Consider the following 22886-nt stretch of genomic DNA (forward strand, 5'->3'; position numbering starts at 1 on the left):
CTTATTTAGAAATAAAAGGTTTTAATTTTGCTGAAGTGTACTTTTTATGGCATTTTAAAGATTTTTATTTATTTATTTGACAGACAGAGATCACAAGTAGGCAGAGAGAGGGAGGAAGGGAAGCAGGCTCCCCACTGAGCAGAGAGCCTGATGCAGGGCTCGATCCCAGGACCCTGAGATCATGACCTGAGCCGAAGGCAGAGGCTTTAACCCACTGAGTTCAGGCGTCCCATTTTATGGCATTTTAAAAATTTATAAACTTTGCCTTCTGGAGCAGTTTAGGATAGAGCTTCCCTCGACAAATAGTGTCGCCCACTCCCTGCCCCCACCCAGAGTGGGGTTTTCATTGCAATTGATGGGCCCATACTAACACATCATTACCACCCGTAGTCCATGGATTATATTAGGGTTCACTCTTGGGGTATGGTATGTATTAAATGAATTTGAACAAATGTATAATGTCATGTGGTTTCACTGTCCTAAATGTCCATTTGTCATTTTGAAAGAGAAAATCTTACTTGTAATTACCTACAGAGAGGTAGCATAATTGTTTTCAGTACCAGGTACTAGGACTCTTGCTTAACCACCAAGGGCATTTCTCTATCTGCTTGCATTATCACTCAGATTCTGTTAACACTGGTTGAGCACCGAGAGAAGGGAAGGCACTGAGAGAAGGGAATTTCACCACAGTGAGCCCCAGTTTACCACTGAGGAAATGATCACAGTCAGGTTGTCACCAGGTAGCAAGGGATGGTTTTAGGACCCACCCCAGGATTGTATCTCCTGCAGTCAACCTTTTCCATCAGGATGATGTGATTGTCAACCATTATCATGTGATTATGAATGAATTTGTCAGCTTTTCCAGTCATATAATACAATGCCCTAAGCAGTCAAGTCCCTAAACTGGCTGGTTTAGAAGAATGTGTGAAATGTCTGTGTTGCTTCGAAAGGGTGGATCCTAGTTGAACTCTGCCTTTAAGACTTGGGAGGGAGGGGGTAGGTCATGGGAATCAGAAGTAGAAACATGATAGAGGGGGACTTGTATGCCACCCCAATTTTTCATGGGAGTGTGAAATGAACTCCTCTTCTTCCTTTTTTTTTTAAAATTATGTTCAGTTAGCCACTGTCTAATACATAATTAGTTATTGATGCAGCGAACTCTTCTGCATGCATTCACAATCCCTGAGGAAGAGTACAGGTATGACCAAGGACTCCTTTGGATAGTGGAGCTTAAGCGGGGGGCTTTCAGTGTGATTAAGGTTCTGGTGGCTCTGAGGTGTGTTTTCTTAGGATTTTCAACTCATCTTTTGCTTCTGGTTGGTGCAATAATGCAGACTTAGGGTTGTCTTCTATTTGGGAATACCTGCTTTCTACTCCCCAAAGGGGAAGTCAGGATGAGGTCCAGAGGCTGCCCCCCAGGCTGGGAAAACACCAGAGGGAATTCATTGGGTTTGGTGTCATATTCCAGCATGGGATAGAGTTCCATGAGTCTCTAACAGTAGCAGGAAGCAGTAACGGTCTCAGGACTTGGGGTCCTGGGTTCCATGTCTCTTGCCCATCAGGCTGACATTAGCACTTCTGAGAGGAATGCCTGGAAGACAAATTTTACCTCCTTGAACAATCCTTTTGCTTAGGGTCAGCCCAGAGTAGCAAGTTCCAGGTACCACCCAAGATATCTGATTTAAGGCGAAGAGTGATGTATTTAGAAAGGGCCAGCCATTTGACAGCTGCTAACATAACCTTTAACACAGGTATTAAAATGAATACTGAGCTTAGTTCAGTCTGTCATTTCCTCTTAATACTTGAAAAGTCACAGTTTTGTTTGAAAGTTCCCTCAAAAGTCTCTAGTGGGTGAATTTATTCTTCTGCTTGACTGCACTTGGAACCCTCAAGTAAGAGCCACCTTGAAATAGAAACTAGGAAAATTCCAGACTTCTCTGGCCAAGAGGAGCAGCAAAGGTATGTTCTGAGGTTTATTAAATAATTAACTAGTTGTTGACATGTTGGGGGAAAGGGGAAAAAAAAGCTGAGGTGTTGGCAAGTGTGAATAGAGGTTAGTAAGGATGTTGGGTCATGTGGCATATAAAATGAGGTAGAACGTTTTCGTGTTCACTGACCTTTGGCTCAGGCCAAACCAGGGAATGTGTTCTTCTCACTCAGTTAGGTCTTTGTGTGGTATATCATTGTTTTGACTAAATGACCATGGTCAAATGTGATCCAACAAATCCTAAAGCTCCATTGGCTATTGGGAGCAGACACAGCTATGATTTAAAGGGAAGAAAATGGAAAGAAACAAAACCCAGAACTCATTGACCATTTTGACTTCCCCTCTGTAGTAGGTTTGATTGGAAGATTGGGGCAGGTTTTCTATTAAATTGTTCTGAGACTCACAATTCAGAGCTTCAGAAAGGAAGGATGTTCTCAATTTGGTGATACCTTTGATCAGTATCCCCCAAATTTCAGCCATTTGTGTGTCTTCTTTGTAATTTTTGTCCTGCTATTACTGCAATTTACTTAACACTTTTCAGTGACTCACTATATGACTTAACTATTTTCATTTTTTTTTTAAGATTTTATTTATTTATTTGACAGACAGAGATCACAAGTTGGCAGAGAGGCAGGCAGAGAGAGGAGGAAGCAGGCTCCCTGCTGAGCAGAGAGCCTGATGCGGGGCTTGATCCCAGGACCCCGAGATCATGACCTGAGCCGAAGGCAGGGGTTTAACCCACTCAGCCACCCAGGCGCCCCTAACTATTTTTATTTTAAGGAGAAAGTTCTCCCACTGCTTCTCCTTCTGGACTGCTCAGTGTGATAAATGGTGGTAACATCCACTCGGTCACTAAGGGCAGAAATGTGCGAACCATACCCTGGGCTGCTCACTCTGTTCCTTACCCCACTTCATGTTTTATTAACTTTATCTCCTCTGTACAGGGTGAACAGACAGTTCACCCAAACCAGGGTACTTTGGGAGACAAAAGGGATACTATTAGCAATTTTACTTAGAATAAATCGGATCTGTCTGAAGCAAATGGGATGTGTGGTCAACCCATTTCCTCAGGTCTTGAATCATCTTCCTTCTCTCCTTTCTACCATGGCTACTTAAGTGCAGGCCTTCATAATCATTTGCTTGGACTAGTGCAGTAGCTCACTATTTCCTTGATTTCAGACTTGATTATTTAAAACACATTGCACATATACATTTGATATATCACTCTCTTAAAATCCTTCAGTGATTCCCCAACTTCAGGATAAATTTCAAATTCCTTAGATGGTCTATGAAGCTCTTTATAGATCTGGTTCCTTTTTATTTTTCCAGCCTGTGAACTCATTTATTTATTCATTTGTCAACATTTATTGAGAGTTACACTGAGTTGGCACAGTGCTAGCCTCTGGAATATAACAATAAATAAAATGGTTTCTGTTCTCAAGGTACAGTGGAATGGTGAAACAACTAAGGGAATATTACAGTAAAACATGCTATGGTGAAGTACTGCACTCTCTGATCTCATTATTCTAAGTGCAGTTTGGGGGCCAGTAGCATAAGCAACGTCCAGAAGCTTGACAGAAATGCAGAATCTTAGGGCCCTGTCCCAAATCCACTAAATCCAAATCTGCATTTTAACAGTATGCCGAAGTGATTGGAATGCACTCCAGTTTGCAAAGCCTGGTCTGTGGGACCCGTGGAAACACCTGGGTCAGATTCCCAGGAACAGTCATGCCTGGAGGGGGACTTGGAGCAGGAGTCAGTTTGCTAAATGAAGGCAAGGTGGGAAAAGGCACCCAGTGGAGAGATTCTCCTGTGCTGTGACACAGACAAGAGGGAATATGCTGTTTGGTGGGAATTACAAGTTGTTCAGAATTTGGGGAACATAGGTTGCAGGTGGGAGCCCCAGCTAACTCAGAGATACCATTATTCAAGGGGAAAAAAAATCAATTTCAGCACCTCCATTTCTTCTTTGAGCCCGTCTAGAAACATAGTGATTTAGAAGAAACGATTTGAGTCACCGAGACAGCAGAATAGAGGTTAGCAGGGAGCTGGAGAGAGAGGACAATGGGGAGTTACTGTTTAATGGGTACAGAGTTTCTTTCTTTCTTTTAAGATTTTATTTATTTGACAGACAGACAGAGATTACAAGTAGGCAGAGAGCCAGGCAGAGAGAGGGGGAAGCAGGCTCCCCACTGAGCAGAGAGCCCGATGCGGGGCTCGATTCCAGGACCCTGAGATCATGTCCTGAGCTGAAGGCAGAGGCTTAACCTGCTGAGCCACCCAGGCACCCCAGGTACAGAGTTTCTGTTTGAAATGATGAAACAGTTCTGGAAATGGATAATAGTGATAAGTGGTACAACATTGTGACTATACTTAATGCCACTAAATTGTACACTTACAAAGGGTGAAAGTGGCAACTTTTTTATTTTTTAAGGATTTTTATTTATTTATTTATTTGACAGAGAGAGAGAGAAAGAGATCACAAGTAGGCAGAAAGGCCGGCAGAGAGAGAGGGAAGCAGGCTCCCCATCAAGCAGAGAGCCGGACGCGTGCCTGATCCCAGGACCCTGGGATCATGACATGAGCCGAAGACAGAGGCCTAACCCAATGAGCCACCCAGGCACCCCAGAAAGTGGCAATTTTTATGTCCTGTATGTTTTACCACAATTTTTGAAAAGTGAGTACTTTGAGTCAAAGAAGACTTAATTTTCAAGTTCCAGCTTTGCCCTATTTTTGCCATGACATTGCAGGCAACTCAGGTAACTTCTTGGGAACTCAAAGTCTTCATTTATAAGATAGGACTAATGATACCTGCCTCATGGACTTGTCATGAGGGTTCATTAGAGCAATGCCTGTAAAGCACTGGGAGCTTGTTGGATTATCTTTATGCCCATTCAACCTTGAGAAGCATATTCTTAGTACAATGCCAGGGATAGCCAGAACTCTACATCGCAGCTAGAATTACTCCTTCCCTCTCTCTTTGATGGTGGCAGTGGTTTCCAATTGCCTGGAGAGTGTTATCAAACCCCATTGTCTGGAAAGGAGGCAGAAGCATCATTATTCAAGGTGTTCAATATGCAGCCAAGGCTGAGAAACCCTGAAGTAGCAGTGGGTCAGAAACTCGAGTATATACCAGGATCACCTAGAGCATTTGTTAAAATAATTCCGGGGCTCCACCCCCAGGGTTTCAAGTTTAGTAGATACCGAGCAGCCCCTTCCCTTTCTACCATGATCTGTCTACTGGCTCTTTACTTTTGTTTGCAACCTGTTTCCTCCACCCACTACCCAACCTCTTCCAGGTCCATTACTCTACTGACGTTTTTCTTGAAAACACTTGCCAATAACCTTTCTCATGCCAGTGGTCTCGATATTCACCAACCCATTCTGGCTTTAGACACAATTCACCATGTTTCAAAATTCTCCTTTGAATTCCGAGCCATACTCTTTGTGTTTTCTTCTTTCTGTCTCCTTCCCCAACTTAGAAGTAGGGATTCCTGTGTGAGACTCCCATCACCATAAGTTTGGGTCCCTATACTTATCTCTTAGAAAGAACAGTCTTTGAAATGAGACAGATACGGGTTCCTACCTTGTACTTGGGCAATTCACTTGAAATCTGAGCCTCATTTTTTCTTTCTGGTGAGTCATGAGTAATGATAATAGTGCCTCCGTAATAATACATCCCTCACACATAACACCCAACTCTTAGTCATTATAGTGTTTCACCTTTAAGAACATGGTAAAATATTGAAGAGAACTCCAGGAGCTGTGGGGTTAACCCATGAGATACAGAGGGCACAACCAGGGATTTACCAAATCAGGATTTCCCAAGAGGTAAGGTAAATCAGGATTTACCAAGGACTCTCCAGGGATCCTGAGAAGACAGGAAGGTGACAGATGGGATTTGACAAAAGGAATGACCAAGAGATTCCCTATGACAACATTAAAATGTGAGACTATGGTCTTGTCTGTGCACAGGAAGGGTGTTATTAATGGTACTAAGATAGGCTATGAAATGGTCCCAGAGGAAACCCACAAGGGAATTTCAACTCCATCAGTGTGGAATTCAGTCCTTTTGGCAAGAAACAAGATGATAAAGAACCTGTTACAATTTGCACCATTTATTATAATTGTGCGCAAAACATGACCGCGGGGTGTTACACAGAGCTCTGGTTACAAGATGAGGTCTCTAAATGCTGTTTCCCGTCGATGATGTTATTCAGCAGGATAGCTCACATGTTGAAATTTGAAACTCCTTGGGTGAAGAATCCCTCTGCAGGCTGTACCAGATGTTGCTTGTGTAGCTCCCCAAGCACAGAGAGATGAGTTAATCCTTGAATTATTCTGAACTTGCATCAAACTCAGAGGCTTTGATCCAATGAGCCATGGCAATAAAAAACAAGGCTATCAGAAGAGCCGTGGGTGGTAGTCCTGTCTCAGAGAAGAACATGGCCACTGCCTGACGGCTGCATTCCAGAAGGCCTCCAGATGCAGAGAGCCATGAGCAGAAGGCCTCACTTAGTGTGATGTTGTGAAAATCCTGCACTTGAAACACATGTGGTCATAAACAAAAACTTCCTCACCCTTTACAGACCCTGCTGAAGTATCACCCTCTCCAAGCTGTTTCCTTGAATGTTCCAGGCCTCACCGACCTCACTTACCTTCTTTTAGCCTCATCATCCATAGAACACAGCTTGACATTTGGTTATTCTCCAAATACACAGTCTTCTCTCCCTGGTTATTTAGTAAGTTCCTAGAGGTCTTAAACCAAGTATATGTCATGTGTCTTTGTACCTCTGAATGCCAAGCACTCTTAAGAGGCATCATGGTCATCTTTTCATCCCTCAAGTCTAGCACAGTATCGAGCATGTATCAGACACTCAGTAAATGAGTAAACAGGTGCTTATTAAATGAATGGAATTGATTAATACCTAAGTGGAGTTGGCATGAAAAAATAAATAAGGTGAGGTGTCACAGGCATTTCTTGTTTTGTTTGCCCAGCATTTCACCTACCTCCCTTCTTCCAGAAGCTTCCTCACCCTTTTCCCCATCTTTGCAGTTCCCACAGGATCTGCCATGTTGTTTCATGACTCTCTGGAGTTTACCTGACTGCAACAGTTTCAATGATTCCTTTCCTGGGATTTTTCAACTTGGAACTGGAAAGAATGTTAAGATAGGTGGGTTTTTTCCCCCTAGTGACCCAAGTTATTAAATGTACTGTTAGGGAGCTATTGGCTCCCATGTTTTTCATCACTTGAAAGCTGATCACTAGCTAGAACTAAGAATTAAACTAATGAAGAGAGGGAATGGAAGCACAGAGACAAGAGGAATAAAAGACCCTGATGCTCCTGAGCTGCTGCTTTCAGTTGTTCCCAGGCCCCAGGCACATTCCTGTCTTTGGGTTTCACAGACAACACATTATCCCTTATAACAACCCTGTCCTTTGCTTAAATGAGTTTGAGTTAGGTCTCTCTGTCACTTGTAACCACATAAGCCCTAACTAAAACAGAAGTCCCTGCTTAGTGGTAGACACACTCCATAAAAAAGAATGGATGAAAAAAGTCGCTCTATGCCAAATTATGAGGTTTTACAAACAGGAATTTTTGAAAACTTCCCATTCTTATTTGTGGTTTTGATAGATAGCTCTTTGATCATCCCTGCCCTCCTGCCACTGCCCCCAGGGGGAGCATAGTTCTGAGTATAGAGAGGGCACCTGGTATACATGGCAGGTGCAGTTTCTGGTGGGTTGATTCTTCATTTTTCATTTTCAATGACTTTTTAATCTGTGTCTATTGGTTGAGAATTTCAGATGCTTGGGGCTGCAATGCCAGCTGTGTGTGATGGAAGACATTTGTAAAACTTTGTAAAGTGCACATAGAGTGATGGGTTTTGAACAGCCACCATGGACTGAACACAAAAGGATGTCCTCATGAGCAAAGGGAAGGAGTCTTTGAATAGCTCCATGAGACACGATGGTATGAGAGACTTACTGGTGTCCATATTTTCTGAACTTCAAATCTAGGCGCATGTCCCAGTGCGTCTGAGGGAAATTTATGGGAACAATGGGACTGCTTATTTGATGTTGGGTCACTCGCTCAGTATCTCTGGTTACCATATTTGTAGAGTTAATCTGTAGCATCAGAACTTCTTTAGACAGGCTGTTCTACTTACTGTCCCCCGAATGGCTATGTGTGTTTTATGTGTGTTTTATCCTTAGCACATTTTCTCAGAAAACTTCAGGCGCCAGATACCTCTTCCTGCCTTACTTCATCTCCTTCCATTCATATCAAACCCATCCCCCACGTCCACTACCCTACCTCCTCCAGAAGTGACCGTTCTATCTAACCTGCCACCCATGACATTTTATCATTCATTTTAAGAATGGCAAGGATAGCCTCCTATCCAAACTCCCTTTTCCATGAAAATATCACTAATAGATCTTGGTGCTCCTTCCCTTCAAGGCTGGCAAGAACATCAGAATTCTTCTCAACACAGAATTTGAGGCAGCCAGTAGAGGCCCTGGGGTTGGCAATAAAGGCCCTGGGATTGGCAAGTGGCAGAAACCTAGTTGTTATCTCTGATCGATTCCCTTATATTGTTATTTGGAGCTTTTGGATGTGCTGTTTCCTTTCTTCAACTGAGCTATTGAGGACAGGGATAACAACAGCCATATCAATAATCATAACAGTAATAATAATAGCAAATATTCCTTGAATACTTACATGTGCTGGCACTTTAATCCTCAACACAATCCTGTGAAGGTATTAGTATAATCTGTGTTTTATGGATGGGGAGTCTAAATCTTATATGTATTTATTAAATTGATTTTTAAATAAAAATTATATATATTTACAGTATATAACATGGTTATTTGATACACACACATATAGTGAAATGATTACTACCTTTAAGCTAATTAACACATCTTCTACCCACATAGTTACAATTTTTTGTTATTGCTGTGATGAGAGTAGAGTACCTAAAATCTATTCTCTTAGCAAATTTCTAGAGTATTCTCTACAGCATTATTAAATATAGTCACCATGCTGTACATTAAGTCTCTATATTTATTCATCTTATATAACTGCAAGTTTGTACCATTGACCAACAGCTTCTCATTTCTTCTACCTCTCGTCCCTGGTAACCACCATTCTACTCTTTGCTTCTGTGCATTCAACATTTTTATAAATTATATCATTCAGTTTTTTCTTTCTATGTGTGGCTTATTTCAGTTAACATAATTTCTTCTGGGTTCATCCATGTTGTTGTAAATGTCTACATCTTCTTTTGAAAGACTGGACAATTTCATACACATATATGTGTATATATACACATATATATGAACACACACACACACACTCAATATACATAACAGTTTCTTAGTCCATTCATCTGTTGATGGACACTTAGATTGTTTCCATATCTTGAGTCTTTTTTTTTTTTAAGATTTTATTTGTTTATTTGACAGACAGAGATCACAAGTAGGCAGAGAGGCAGACAGAGAGAGAGGAGGAAGCAGGCTCCCCACTGAGCAGAGAGCCCGATGCGGGCCTCAATCCCAGGACACTGGGATCATGACCTGAGCCGAAGGCGGAGGCTTAACCCACTGAGGCACCCAGGTGCTCCCCATATCTTGAGTCTTAAGGATAATAAGTAACTTGTCCAAATATACACAGTCCGAATACGGCAGAACCAGAACTTGATGTCTAAAACTTTGCTCTTAACCAATGTGGTGTGTTATGTTGCCCTTCTTTCTATTGTCCAACTAGCACAAAGCTGTGTGCATAAGTGTTTGCTGAATTTAGGTTCTTTGAACATAGGGTTTTTATGAAACAAAAAGTTCTTAACAAGAGATATAGGGAAATTGAACTGAAAATACCAGAAACAAATTCTCTACAAAGAGCTGGAGCATACTTGAAAGAAGCCTACTTCACTTTTCCAGTACCCTTGGCTCAAGGCAGTGCCATTCCGCATTCCGCAAATAAGCACACTTTAAGCAAACAGAAATGCTAAAGATCAACTCTAAGGAGAGGGGCTCTCTGGTGAAGAAGCAGCTCTGGGAGCTTGAGAGCCTCCCAGTGGATCCTCACGGGAGCTCTGCTACCACCTAGTCACTAGCACCTCCCTGGGACTCTGCTTCCAAATTTGTAGAATAATTCATTTACACTCGTTTATCACTACCCAAGTGTGTTTCCTAGAATATTGACCCTACAAGAAATTTGTATAAAAAGTAGTTGTTCTGTCAAGTGTTAATGGGAAATTGCATTTCCCCTTGGGTGACACATGATCCATATGAAAGGATCTGAGTAGCCCAGCAGAAGGACCTGCTTATTTAATTTTTACTTAATGTTTGTTTAACTCAGCATTTCCTGGCCTCCTTTGGTTTCACACAATAGCTGCTAAAATTGCGCAGCTAATAGGTACTTAGGTAAAAAACAATTGGCTAAATATTTTCTTTCTTTCCTTTTTTTTTTTTTTAAGATTTTATTTATTTATTTGACAGACAGAGACAGTGAGAGAGGGAACACGAGCAGGGAGAGTAGGAGAGGGAGAAGCAGGCTTCCCTCTGAGCAGGGAGCCCGATGCAGGGGGCCTTATCCCAGGTCCTGGGTCATGACCCGGGCCGAAGGCAGATGCTTAACGACTGAGCCATCCAAGCACCCCTTGGCTAAATATTTTCTGAAGATCCTCACATCCTATAAATCTCTAAAATACTATTACTTGACTATAAACTGCCCTCAGTGAATTAAAGGTGGAATCACAGTTTCAAGTTTCTGAGATTTCTTTGTCCCAAAAGTTGAAAGGCTGTTAAGATGACCTATTCAGGTTTAGCAGTTCATGCTACCCTGTGATTTTCCTGAAGCGGACAACAGGGGGCACTAGTGGATCGCAGTAACGGCCACCCCTCTACATGCCGCAAGGGCCAAGTGAAGTTGTAGCAACCCGCCCCAATTCGTTTTCCAGCTGAATGGAAAGCTACTGAGAGCCAATTCCTCTCCTTTTTGGGTCTTTCTCCCTCTGTGTCTCTGTCTCTCTCTCTCTCTCTCCCCTTTGGAGTAAATATTGGGATTGAATCAGGATAGATAGGACTCTATGCGTGCCCTTTACTTTGAGAGATAGAAATCATATAAAGCAACTCTTTTCAGTTGATTGTATTCATTTTGGGAGCAGTATACTTGACGGTGGAAGTTATTGGACTAAATAAACATGGAGCCTCTGAGTTGATAAAGGAATTCTTTCCTTCATCAACTCTCTCACTTTAAAATAAAAAGTTATATAGGTGAAGAAAGGAATAAACTTTGTTATGTTCTTCTTAATTTATATTTTCTCTCTAAACTTCAGGTGTAATTAAGGCTTATGCAGTAAGTCTTTTTAATGCTGCGGCAGACTGTAAGAAGCTTGGGGGCAAAATGGAGATACATAACTTTTCCCCATTTTTGTCATTTTCTCATTTTTGTCATTTTCCTGTGAAGTAGAACAAGGCAGGCAGGTCTCCCTAACCCAGGCAAACACAAGAGATTGGAGTGACCTCTTCTAAGATGATATTGTCACTTTTCCTGTCACCTCCTCCCTCATTGTTAAACTCCCCGCTTCCCCCTGTGCTTCCCTTACAAGGAGCCCCCCACTTAGGAAAGAAACTTTACATAGACCTAAGAAATGTTTTCTTCAAGAGGAAGTATAAACACGGTGGATTCAGGAGTATAGCGTACAGAAAGGAACAGAGGACTGAGAAATCACTTTTCACCCATAGAAATTCTCTACTTCCTGGCTCAGAGGAATGTTAAGCTTGGTGACTTTAGCATTCAGCTCATCTCCTCCTTACCTTGTGTACTGGAGAGGGGACCTGATGCTCCAGGCCATGCAGTGACATGTACCAGCCGCGGCGGATGCCTGCTCTTCCCCAGGCCTCTTGTTAGATGCCCGGTCCCAACATTTTAGGAGATTTCAGGCACTCTTCTCTGCAGGCGACAAGGTGCACAAGCAATGGCCACATTCCACACTGATTCTCTATGCTGCGTGGAGCATCTGGGTGGAGTGTCTGGTTTGTGACAATCCCATTCTTGCCCCGTGAGAGCATGGGGGGAGGGGAGGAAATGGTATGGGAGAGGCTGCTGCTGGATCAGCAGGCAAAGCCCGGTTTGATGGATTTCTGACCCATCTCTACCACTCACTTCTCTCAGGAAGATGTCGGGAAGAGCTCAGAAGCTAATTAACCAATTTAAGCTCTTTGGAAATTTTCTGGCACCTGAGAATTCCAGGAAATACTGAATCATAAAGTCCAGAAGAGGGAAAGATTCAGGAGAAAAGGGTGAAATGAATATTTATTGGACAACTCCTGTATTGTTGGACATATTGTTTTCAACCTCACAGTCACTCTCAGAGGTATGATCCTCTTTTTAGAGAGAGGGGAGGAAGAGAATCCAAGTGGCTGAGGAGGTGAGCCCAAATCACTGAACCCGTAAGTCAGGATTTGTACTCAGGTCTGTGTTCACTGCTCAGAACCATTACACCTTTACTGTTTGCACTCAACTCTTATTTTCTACTAGGGCGAGGCTCAGTCCATATCCTCTATGTGTGAAAGATTTTTTTCCTTTAACTTTTTCAAATCTGCACAGATATCAGTAGTCCACAGCCGGATTTGTGTCTGCCTTTCACAATCATTAGAGTGAGCAAATTCTTCCTAGCATCTAACTAAAGAGAGGAGAGCTACTGGCCTTGCCCTCAGGGAACATGGGATATGGCTACAATGTTTCAGTTAGCAGCAGCTTCTAGTCCTGCTTCCAAATTGCTTCTGTTCAAAGAATCTCCAATTCAAAACACATGCACTGTCGTGGATCCTCACCCTTGTCCCAGATGCTCGACTCTTCTTTGGCCCCCTTTAGGGTGAGCCTGAAATATCACTCCGACTCAGGCCCCATTAACCCGACTGCAATCAAGGTGGATCAAGGCTTTTCCTCTACTCCCATTGTTGAGCTGAGCTCTGATCGGATCCCTTTTTTCAACGTATGTTCGAAGGCTAACATTTTTTGTGTTAGCTGTCAGGGACCAGAAAACAAAGTTTCTTACACAGGGAAATTGCGGACTTGTTTTGATTCTTTACAAATAGAAAAGTAGAGCCTGGGAGTCCCTTCACAAAAATCACGTGTTCAGGGCCTGATAGAAATGAGTAGCAATACAACAACTTGCACTTAAGCTTTGTGGAAAATGAAGGGAATTTGGAGTGAGAGACCTGGATGTGAGTCCTGTCACAGCTCCTCAGTAGCTATAGATCTTTGCATGATAGTAAACTTCTCTAGACTTTCATTTTCTTTGTGGAATGCAAGTAATAATATGTCATCCATAGCTATGTTGAAAATATTCCTGCAAAGTGTTCTATAAACTTCTAAAGATATTATTATTAGCACTATTGCCATTGTTGCAGCCTGATTCAAGAGAAGAATAACCTTCAATCTTGCTACTTTGGGGCATACCTTTATTCTAGATGCTTATTACGTGCCAGGCTTTACATATTTCAAGCCTCATGTGTATTAGCTCATTTTTACCTAGAAGGTAGACGCTATTTTTAGCATTCTCATTTAACAGCTGGGGCAAGGAAGTAAAGCGAATTACCTCTGTTTATGAGCTCATAAGGGATAGAACCTAGGCAGTCTAACTCCAGAATCCCGCTCTGAGCACTTTGTCAGTTAGGACTCATTCTGGATGTGAGTAGCAGAAACCCAATATAACAGTGGCTTCAAATAGATAGAAGTTTTTTTGTTTTTTGTTTTTTTTTTTTCTTATATATGAGTCTAGAGGTTGATAATTCAAGACCAAGCTACAGGCTTGGCTCCACTGTGCTCAGGGCTCCAAGCTTCTTTTCTGTTCCAGTTCTCCTGATGGGCAGTCTTGTTCCCAACATCCAAAATAGATGCTAAAGCTTTAGCCACTACATTTACATTCCAAGCAGCAGGATGGAGGACAGGATAGGATAGTAAAGGGACAAAACACATGTCAGTTATTTTAGGGAGGATGGTTCCCAGCTGCGGCCATTTGACATTTCTGCTTACTTTCCATTGCTCACAGTAGGAAGGGGGCTGGAAAATGTAGTCATTATTCTAGATGGCTTTGTGGCCAGTTAAAAACTGGAGGATTTTATTACTGGAAAAAAAGGGAAGAGGTAGTCAGAGGTTCGATGGATGTGTGGAGGAAGAGGAGGAGAAGGGGGAGATAAAGCTGGAGAGGTGTCCGGACAGGGGCTGGGTGAGGAAAACTTACTCAGTTCTTCCTGAGTTCCCTGCTGTTCACCATTCTAATATTTGGGGTTATCTCCAATTTCAGCAGGTGAGAAGGGAAGGCAGGGCTATGCCCTGGAAACCACCAGGTATGGCCACTGAATGGCCCTCTGAAGCCTTATAATAGGCATTCATAGAATTTAATACAGGTGTCCACCTTGGTGGTGGACTTGAGGCTGGTTTCAGTCTGAGCTCCATTAGCTCATTAGGTTAAAATGGGGGCAGGTGGCCGCTGACTCATGTCCCCAGAGAGTGCCAAGAGAGGAGGTGGGTAAGAGGACACTGAGATAGAACACAGGCTGAGTGGTCCTCGGCTGGCTTCTCTGAACCCCCAGAGAGAGTCTGGATGGCATACACTGGAAAGTAGCTTCATGGTTTCCAAACTCTTTCTCTTGAAATGCGCAAAAAGATTGTGGTAGGGATTGCTTTGCTCCCTGTTTTGCCAGTGAGGAAAAGGAAGTCAGAATCTTCCCAGGATATTCAGCAGGATGCGGCCTTAGAACACCATTAATTCTAATGTTCAAATTACTTTGAGAAGCACCACACTCAGGGTGCTGAGTGATATTGAAGGGTCACATCCAGGGTGGCGGATGAACCAGGAAACCATAAACTCCACGATGGTATTGAGTTATGTCTTTCATCATCACACTGTAGGTACTCAGTAATATTTGATGAAAGAATAAATGAAGATAGATTTAGGTACCCAGCCTTCTTGGATTCTACTTCCTCTGGTGTCATGGAATAATCCTAGAATGAGCTCACATTTTTCATGCTTAGTGCCGACAGGGTAGGAGATAACATGCTATTAAAACCTCCATTTTAGAGATAGAAACTGAAGTTAAATGACTTGCACAAGTTTACATAGATAGTAAGCAACAGAACCAGGATTCAAACTCAGTTATTAGAGAATAACTGGTCCATGTCAGTAGATTTAATCATAGCTCAAATCATTCCCCATGAAACAGAAAGAGTCTATTCCATAGATGTTTAATATAACAGTTAACCTAATACACAGATGTGAGTCCTGTCACTTGACACTAATGTTACAGAAAAGTTCCACTCTGCTTCATAGACTATTTGCTCATATTGAAGTGCCAAACTAGATTGGCGGAAAGGAACATATATTGGCCTTGAATGTTTACTTGGCTCATGAGCCCACATCTGTTTTTGTTAATGGGGATGAGGGCAATCAGAACTAGCTCTCAGAAGCAGACATTCTTGACATGGAATTCTCTCCCAGTCCATGAAGCTTTGTCATCCATCAGGCTGCAGAGCAGGTTGTCAGTTTAGACAGTTGCTGGTTGAAACTAGAAGTTTCTGGACTCTTCAATTCTTTCAAAGGAGGCATTGTTTCTTCAGGGTCTTTAGCTGAAGTTGAATCTTAAGAAGATATGAAATTTTATGATGGAGTAACTACATCAAAAAACTCCGGGTTGACTTAGAGGAGTAAAACAGCTCTATGGGGCGGGGGTGTGGGGGTGTGTCCATCTAACAGCTCTTCTGTTTTCTAGCAACAAATTCTAAGTACAAGAGCTGACCCCTTTTCCAGTCTTCCTTCTCAGGCATCCCTCCACCCCCGCATCCACTTTTGTATCCACTGTCCTAGCTCAAGCATATGTGAGCAAGGAGAGGTTGTCCACATTGGGGAATGGTTTCCATTTCTTTCCTTTGCTGACTTTTTTTTAATAGAAGACACAACACACAGATTGCACTGGCAAATGTTGCCTCATAACTTGTTTGACATCAGCAGTCTTTGTGTGTTTTCTTGCAAGTTCCACATCTGTCTTAGAGGTAGGCAATGCTCCTGCACCAACTGACCCCCATAACATAGGAGCACATAGCCCAATGGGTGGTGAGTTAGTGGGTTTCATGAGAACTTTGTTTTGTCACTCAGCTGCTTTACCTGAAAATGTGTTATAGATAGGATTGTATGCTGCTTGGAAGCAAACGAATGTGACTGGGTTTGGGGTCCACCCCACCACCCCAAATGATGAGAACAGTTGTCAATTCATTGACTGACAGAACTATGTCCCATGACATCTGGTGGAAATGAAGCTTTTTCACAGAGCAGGGTATGAAAAAAATAGTAGGGATGGACATGTGGATATAGAAGGACTCAATATTAAGTCTGTTCATGAAGTTCATAGTCTGTTTATAGTCTGACTTTGCATTTCTTTTCTAACTCACTAAAATTATTGTGATCTTTTCTCTTACAGAAGAAGTATGATGACTTATGGTTCAATACTTCTCTATGTAATTTCTTATACTTTTGACATTTATATTATGCTTCTGACAGTTACATTGTTTGTTTTCTGGGATAGCTACACATTCCTTTGGAAAAAGCCTTATGTAATATGTACATATGATCTCTTGTCATCCCAGCCACCTTCATCATCTCCCCACCCCCACAGGCCACACAAGTTTTTCAAATCATAACTGTGCCAAATAAAGGGAACTGGAGTTTTGTATCCTGCCTTCTTGTGGTGCTGACAGAATATGATATTGGGCAAGGAACAGGTGCTTAAAGATTTGAGCAGGAGGGGACTTGCACCCATTCCAATGCCTCTGAGATAGATGGACCTGAATTAGGTATGTTTAAATGTAAAAACTGAACATTAACTTCAAGGCTGTGGGAATCCAGATGGTCCCACCCCTCATAAACTTTCCCCTGCACCTAGCTTGGAGGGAGATGAGGCACCAGTATAGAGCCCCACCACCTTTGTAATGACCATTCTGGGCTCCAGGTTCCTCACCATCAAGAGAGGGAAAAGAAACTGGAAAAAAATACCTGATGTTGAGTTTTCTGCCAGTTTTGTCCTGTGGAACACTGCAGTTGGATTTAATTTAATACAGAAAAATAAGGAAATATTATCATATGCACTGAATGTTATATAAGAATTATTGACTGTTAACAATATATGTAAGACAAAGTGATCCTCAATTCACAATGAAATTAAAATTTAAATGAAACTTTTCTTTCATTAGATTAACAATGATGCTTTTAAAAATTCACACTTAGATGCTGAATGAGAGTGAAGAAAAATGGATATGCTTATGTATTTTCATTAGATTTATAAATTAGTATCATCCTTTTGGTTCAAAATTTGGTCATTATTAAGAGGCTCAAATTTTGACAGCAACTCTTCTCTCACCAATCTGTTATGACGAAATAATCAGAAACCTGGGTAAAATTTTATACACAAAGATGTTCGTGGCAGTGTTAATTTTAGTTATAATGAATGTGATATAATGAATTAGGTAACAGTATGATTTGAATGATAAAAAAATGGTTCAATAGATGATGGCACATCCATAAGATTTCATATTGAAGTGGTCAATAAGACTTTAAAAAATATCATGGCTCTCTCCTGGATTAAATTAGATATAGATATGTTTAAGTCAGCTCTTATGGCATAACACGTCACTTTAAAAAGTGGCTTAAAAAGTTCTCAAACTGTGAATTGGCTGGATGGTTCTTCTGGTCTAGGTTGGATGGAGCTTGATGGTTAAGAATTACCTGACTTACCTATGTGGGATAGCTGAAACAGTGGAAGAGCATGGTGCCTCTCTCCATGTGATCTGTCATCCTCTATGAAAATCTTGGGTGGTTCTAAAAGCATTAAGAGAAACAAGTCTCAAAGCACAAGGATGTTTTAAGCCTATACTTACATTATATTTGCTACTGTCCCACTAGCCAAAGTCAAGTCATATGGCCAAGGTGAATCAAGGGGTAGAAAAATAAGACTTAACCTCTTGATTGGAGGGTCTGCAAAATATTGTGTCCATTTTAAAAAAAATACATGTTGCACCACGTGACTTGATTTGGCTAATAAAATGTGAAAACTTTGGGGACAGAAGCTTTAACAGTCAATGCACGCTTTCCTATTTTCTCTTTTCCTTTTTACACAATAGCCAGATACATTTGAGATGGTAGCTGATCTATTTGGCTTGGTCCCAGAATGATCAAGATAAGCAGAACTGCTATGTCAAATTGCACTGGACATGTGGCTTGAGTAAGAAATAAACCTTTGCGGTTGTGATGAGCCCTGGGTGTTATACGTAACTGATGAATCATTGAACATTACATCAAAAACTAATGATGCACTATATATTGGCTAACTGAAAATTAAAAAAAAAAAAAAGAAAAAAGAAAACTTTGTGACTTGAAGCTATGCAAAAAGTTGAAATTTTTTGTTATTGTTACAAAACCTGGCCTATCCAAACTAATACAAAAATTGTGTGGGAATTAATGTGATATTTTAAAAGAATGATTTTTTGTGAGGGAAATTTTTCATTATATAATTCTATATCAACAAGCAGCTTATAAAGCAGGTATATATTTGCATATGTTATGTAATCCTAAATTTATCAAAACAACCAAAAACACAGACACATAGCCTGGAAGGAAATACATCATAGTGTTAATAATAGAATTACAGGTAATTTTTATACTCTTCTTTCCCATGTTTTCTATTTTATTTATAATCAGTGTTTATTATCATGCTAGGAAATTATTTTTTCAGTTACTGGTCACTCCTCCCTGTCCATTGTCAGGTGATTAACTGTACCTCCCATGGGAAGATTTCATGTCCTTACCTCACTGGGTGTGACTATGTGATGTACTTTGGCCAATGAAATGTGAGTAAATATGGCATTCATCATGTAGGCAGAAGGTATAAGACTTATCTTAAGGTTTGGCCGGTTCTCCAGGTATGTCCCGTGTAGGGACTGTTCTTCCAGCCTGGGTCCTAAAATGAGAAGACAAAGTAGAGCCCAGGGTATGAGATAATTAAAAAAAAATGTATATTGATCTCTGCCCCAGGTTCCTGGCAAAGAACACCTAAAACTCTTACAATACCCTAAGTGATCAAAGCAGTAGCAGCATCTTTTCTGTCAATATTTGGTCTTTGACCCCCATTCCTGACATGGAGCTCCTAAATCCATTGGAATTTCCTGAGTGACAGCAGTGTCTTTGTTCTATGAGGTGACTCTTGGTTGCAGGCTTGTCACCAGAAAGACCAAGCCATGATTACAAGCTTGGAAGAAGGGAGAGGGACTAGAAATGGAGTTAATGATTGGTCATGCCTAAATGATGAGGATTCCATAAAAATCTCAAAAGTATGGAGGTTCAAAATGTAGTGATCCAAATGAGATAGAAACTAGAGATACAGTAGAATGCATCAATGAAACTAGAAGCTGATTTTTTGAATCAATAAGATCGATAAACCATTGACCAAACTAATTCAAAAGAAAAGAGAGAAGACCCAAATTACTAAAATTATGAATGAAAAGGGAGAGATCACAACTAACACCAAGGAAATAGAAACAATCATCAGAAATTATTATCAACAGGGGCGCCTGGGTGGCTCAGTGGGTTAAGCCGCCGCCTTCAGCTCAGGTCGGATCCCAGGGTGCTGGGATCGAGCCCTGCATCGGGTTCTCTGCTCAGCAGGGAGCCTGCTTCCTCCCCTCTCTCTGCCTGCCTCTCTGCCTGCTTGTCATCTCTCTCTGTCAAATAAATAAATATATAAATAAATAAAATCTTTAAAAAAAAAAAAAGAAATTATTATCAACAGTTATATGCCAATAAGTTAAGCAACCTAGACAAAATGGATGCATTCCTGGAAAACTATAAATTTACAATGCTGAATCAGGAAGAAGCTGACAACCTGAATAGATCAATATCTAGCAACAAGATTGAAACAGTGATCCAAAACCTCCCAATAATAAGAGCCCAGGACCTGATGGATTCCCTGGTGAGTTCTACCAAGCTTTCAAAGAAGAAATAATACCTATTCTCCTGAAGCTGTTTCAAAAAATTAAGCAGAAGAAAAACTTTCAGACTCTTTTTTTTTTTTAAAGATTTTATTTATTTATTTGACAGAGAGAGATCACAAGTAGGCAGAGAGAGAGAGGAGGAAGCAGGCTCCCTGCTGAGCAGAGAGCCCGATGCGGGACTCGATCCCAGGACCCTGAGATCATGACCTGAGCTGAAGGTAGCGGCTTAACCCACTGAGCCACCCAGGCACCCTTTCAGACTCTTTTTATGAAGCCATCATTACCTTGATCCCTAAACCAGGAAAAGACCCCACCAAAAAGGAAAATTTCAGACCAATATCCCTGGTGAATATGGATGCTAAGATTCTCAACAAGATCCTAGCTAATAGGATCCAACAGTACATTAAAAAGATTATCCATCATGACCAGGTGGGATTCATCCCTGGGTTGCAAGGGCGGTTCAACATTCGCAAACCAATCAATGTGATAGAACAAATCAATAAGAGAAGAGAGAAGAACCACATCGTCCTCTCAATTGATGCAGAAAAAGCATTTGACAAGATACAGCATTCGTTCCTGATTAAAACGCTTCAAAGTATAGGGATACAGGGAACATTCCTCAACTTCATAAAATCTATCTATGAAAATCCCACAGCAATTATCATCCTCAATGGGAAAAAGCTGGCAGGCTTCCCTTTGGGATCAGGAAAACAACAAGGATGTCCACTCTCACCACTCTTGTCCAACATAGTATTAGAAGTCCTAGCAACAGCAACCAGACAACAAAAAGAAAGAAAAGGTATTCAAATTTGCAATGCAGCAGTCAAACTCTCTCTCTCTTCGCAGATGACATGTGGACTCCACCCCCAAACTACTAGAACTCCTACAGCAATTCAGTAATTTGGCAGGATACAAAATCAATGTACAGAAATCAGTTGCTTTCTTATACACTAACAATGAAAATACAGAAAGGGAAATTAGAGAATCAATTCCATTTACTATAGCACAAAGAACCATAAGATACCTGGGAATAAACCTAACCAAAGAGGTGAAGGATCTGTACTCGAGGAACTACAGAACACTCATAAAAGAAATTGAAGAAAACACAAAAAGAAGACCATTCCATGCTCATCGATCAGAAGAAAAAACATTGTTAAAATGTCTATACTGCCTAGAGAAATCTATACTTTCAATGCCATCCTGATCAAAATTCCACTGGCATTTTTCAAAGAGCTGGAGCAAACAATCCTAAAATTTGTATGGAATCAGAAGAGACCCTGAATTGCTAAGGAAATGTTGAAAAAGAAAAGCAGAACTGCAGGCATCAGGTTGCCTGATTTCAAGCTTTACTACAAATCTGTGATCACCAAGACAGCATGGTACTGACACAAAAACAGATATACAGACCACTGGATAATAGTAGAGAGCCCAGATATGGACCCTCAACTCTATGGTCAAATAATCTTCAACAAAGCAGGAAAAAATATACAGTGGAAAAAAGACAAGTCTCTTCAATAAATGGTGCTGGGAAAATTGGACAGCTATGTATAGAATAATGAAACCCAACCACTCTCTTACACCATACACAAAGATAAACTCAAAAATGGATAAAAGACCTCAATGTGAGGCAGGAATCCATCAGAATCCTAGAAGAGAACATAGGCAGTAACCTCTTTGACATTGGCCATAGCAACTTCTTTCAAGATATGTCTCCAAAGGCAAAGGAAACAAAAGTGAAAATGAATTTTTGGGACTTCATCAAGATCAAAAGCTTCTGCACAACAAAAGCTTTTCTTTATTGACTGTTTCATCAAAACAAAGAGGCAACCCATGGAATGGGAGAAGATATTCACAAATGACAATACAGACAAAGGGCTGATATCCAGGATCTATAAAGAACTCCCCAAACTCAACACACAAAAAAACAGATAATCATGTCAAAAAATGGGCAGAAGACATGAACAGACACTTCTCCAATGAAGACATACAAATGGCTAATAGACACATAGGAAAATGTTCATCATCACTGGCCATTGGGAGAGTCAAATCAAAGCCACATCGAGCCACCTTACACCAGTGGAATGGCCAAAATTAACAAGACAGTAAACAACGTGTGTTGGAGAGAATGTGGAGAAAGGGGAACCCTCTTACACTGTTGGTGGGAATGCAAGTTGGTGCAGCCACGTTGGAAAACAGTGTGGAGATTCCTTAAGAAATTAAAAATAGAGCTTCCCAATGACCCTGCAATTGCACTACTGGGTTTTTACCCCCAAGATACAGATGTAGTGAAAAGAAGGGCCATCTGTATCCCAATATTCATAGCACCAATGGCCACAGTCACCAAACTGTGGAAAGAATCAAGATGCTCTTCAACGGATGAATGGATAAGGAAGATGTGGTCCATATATACAGTGAATTATGCCTCCATCAGAAAGCATGAATACCCAACTTTTGTATCAACATGGATGGGACTAGAAGAGATTATGCTGAGTGAAATAAGTCAAACAGAGAGAGTCAAGTATCATATGGTTTCACTTATTTGTGGAGCATAAGGAATAACAGAGTTCATGGGGAGTTGGAGAGGAGAAGGGAGTTGGGGGAAATTGGAGGGGAGGACAAACCATGAAAGACTGTGGACTCTGAGAAACAATCTGAGGGTTTTGGGGGGGGATTGGATGAGCCCAGTGGTGGGTATTATGGAGGGCACACATTGCGTGGAGCACTGAGTGTGGTGCATAAGAACAATGAATTCTGGAACACTGAAAATAAATTAAAAAAAAAAAAAGGCAAAAAAAAAAAAAAAAGTAGTGATCCAAAGGGGCATATGCACCTGAATGTTCACAGCAATGTGT

At 41.2% G+C, this 22886-nt stretch overlaps 1 protein-coding gene across 2 annotated transcripts in view; it reads right to left on the reverse strand.

Annotated features, from left to right (window-relative positions):
• Positions 1 to 15227: 15227 nt before the first annotated feature.
• The window catches only part of WASHC3 (WASH complex subunit 3), a 120242-nt gene continuing 112583 nt past the window's right edge, over positions 15228 to 22886 (reverse strand). Inside the window, exons 7-10 of one of the 2 annotated variants that reach the window (XR_009356926.1) lie at positions 18853 to 19004; positions 17783 to 17866; positions 17045 to 17083; positions 15228 to 15636 (exon numbers count right to left, since the gene is read on the reverse strand). The gene's annotated coding sequence lies outside the window, so the exon portion shown is untranslated. Of the gene's footprint in view, positions 15637 to 17044; positions 17084 to 17782; positions 19005 to 22886 lie in introns of both variants that reach the window. The other variant, XR_009356925.1, reaches the window with a different exon arrangement.

The sequence above is a fragment of the Mustela lutreola genome, chromosome 8 (genome assembly GCF_030435805.1).
Source record: "Mustela lutreola isolate mMusLut2 chromosome 8, mMusLut2.pri, whole genome shotgun sequence".
Taxonomy (NCBI): Eukaryota; Metazoa; Chordata; class Mammalia; order Carnivora; family Mustelidae; genus Mustela; species Mustela lutreola.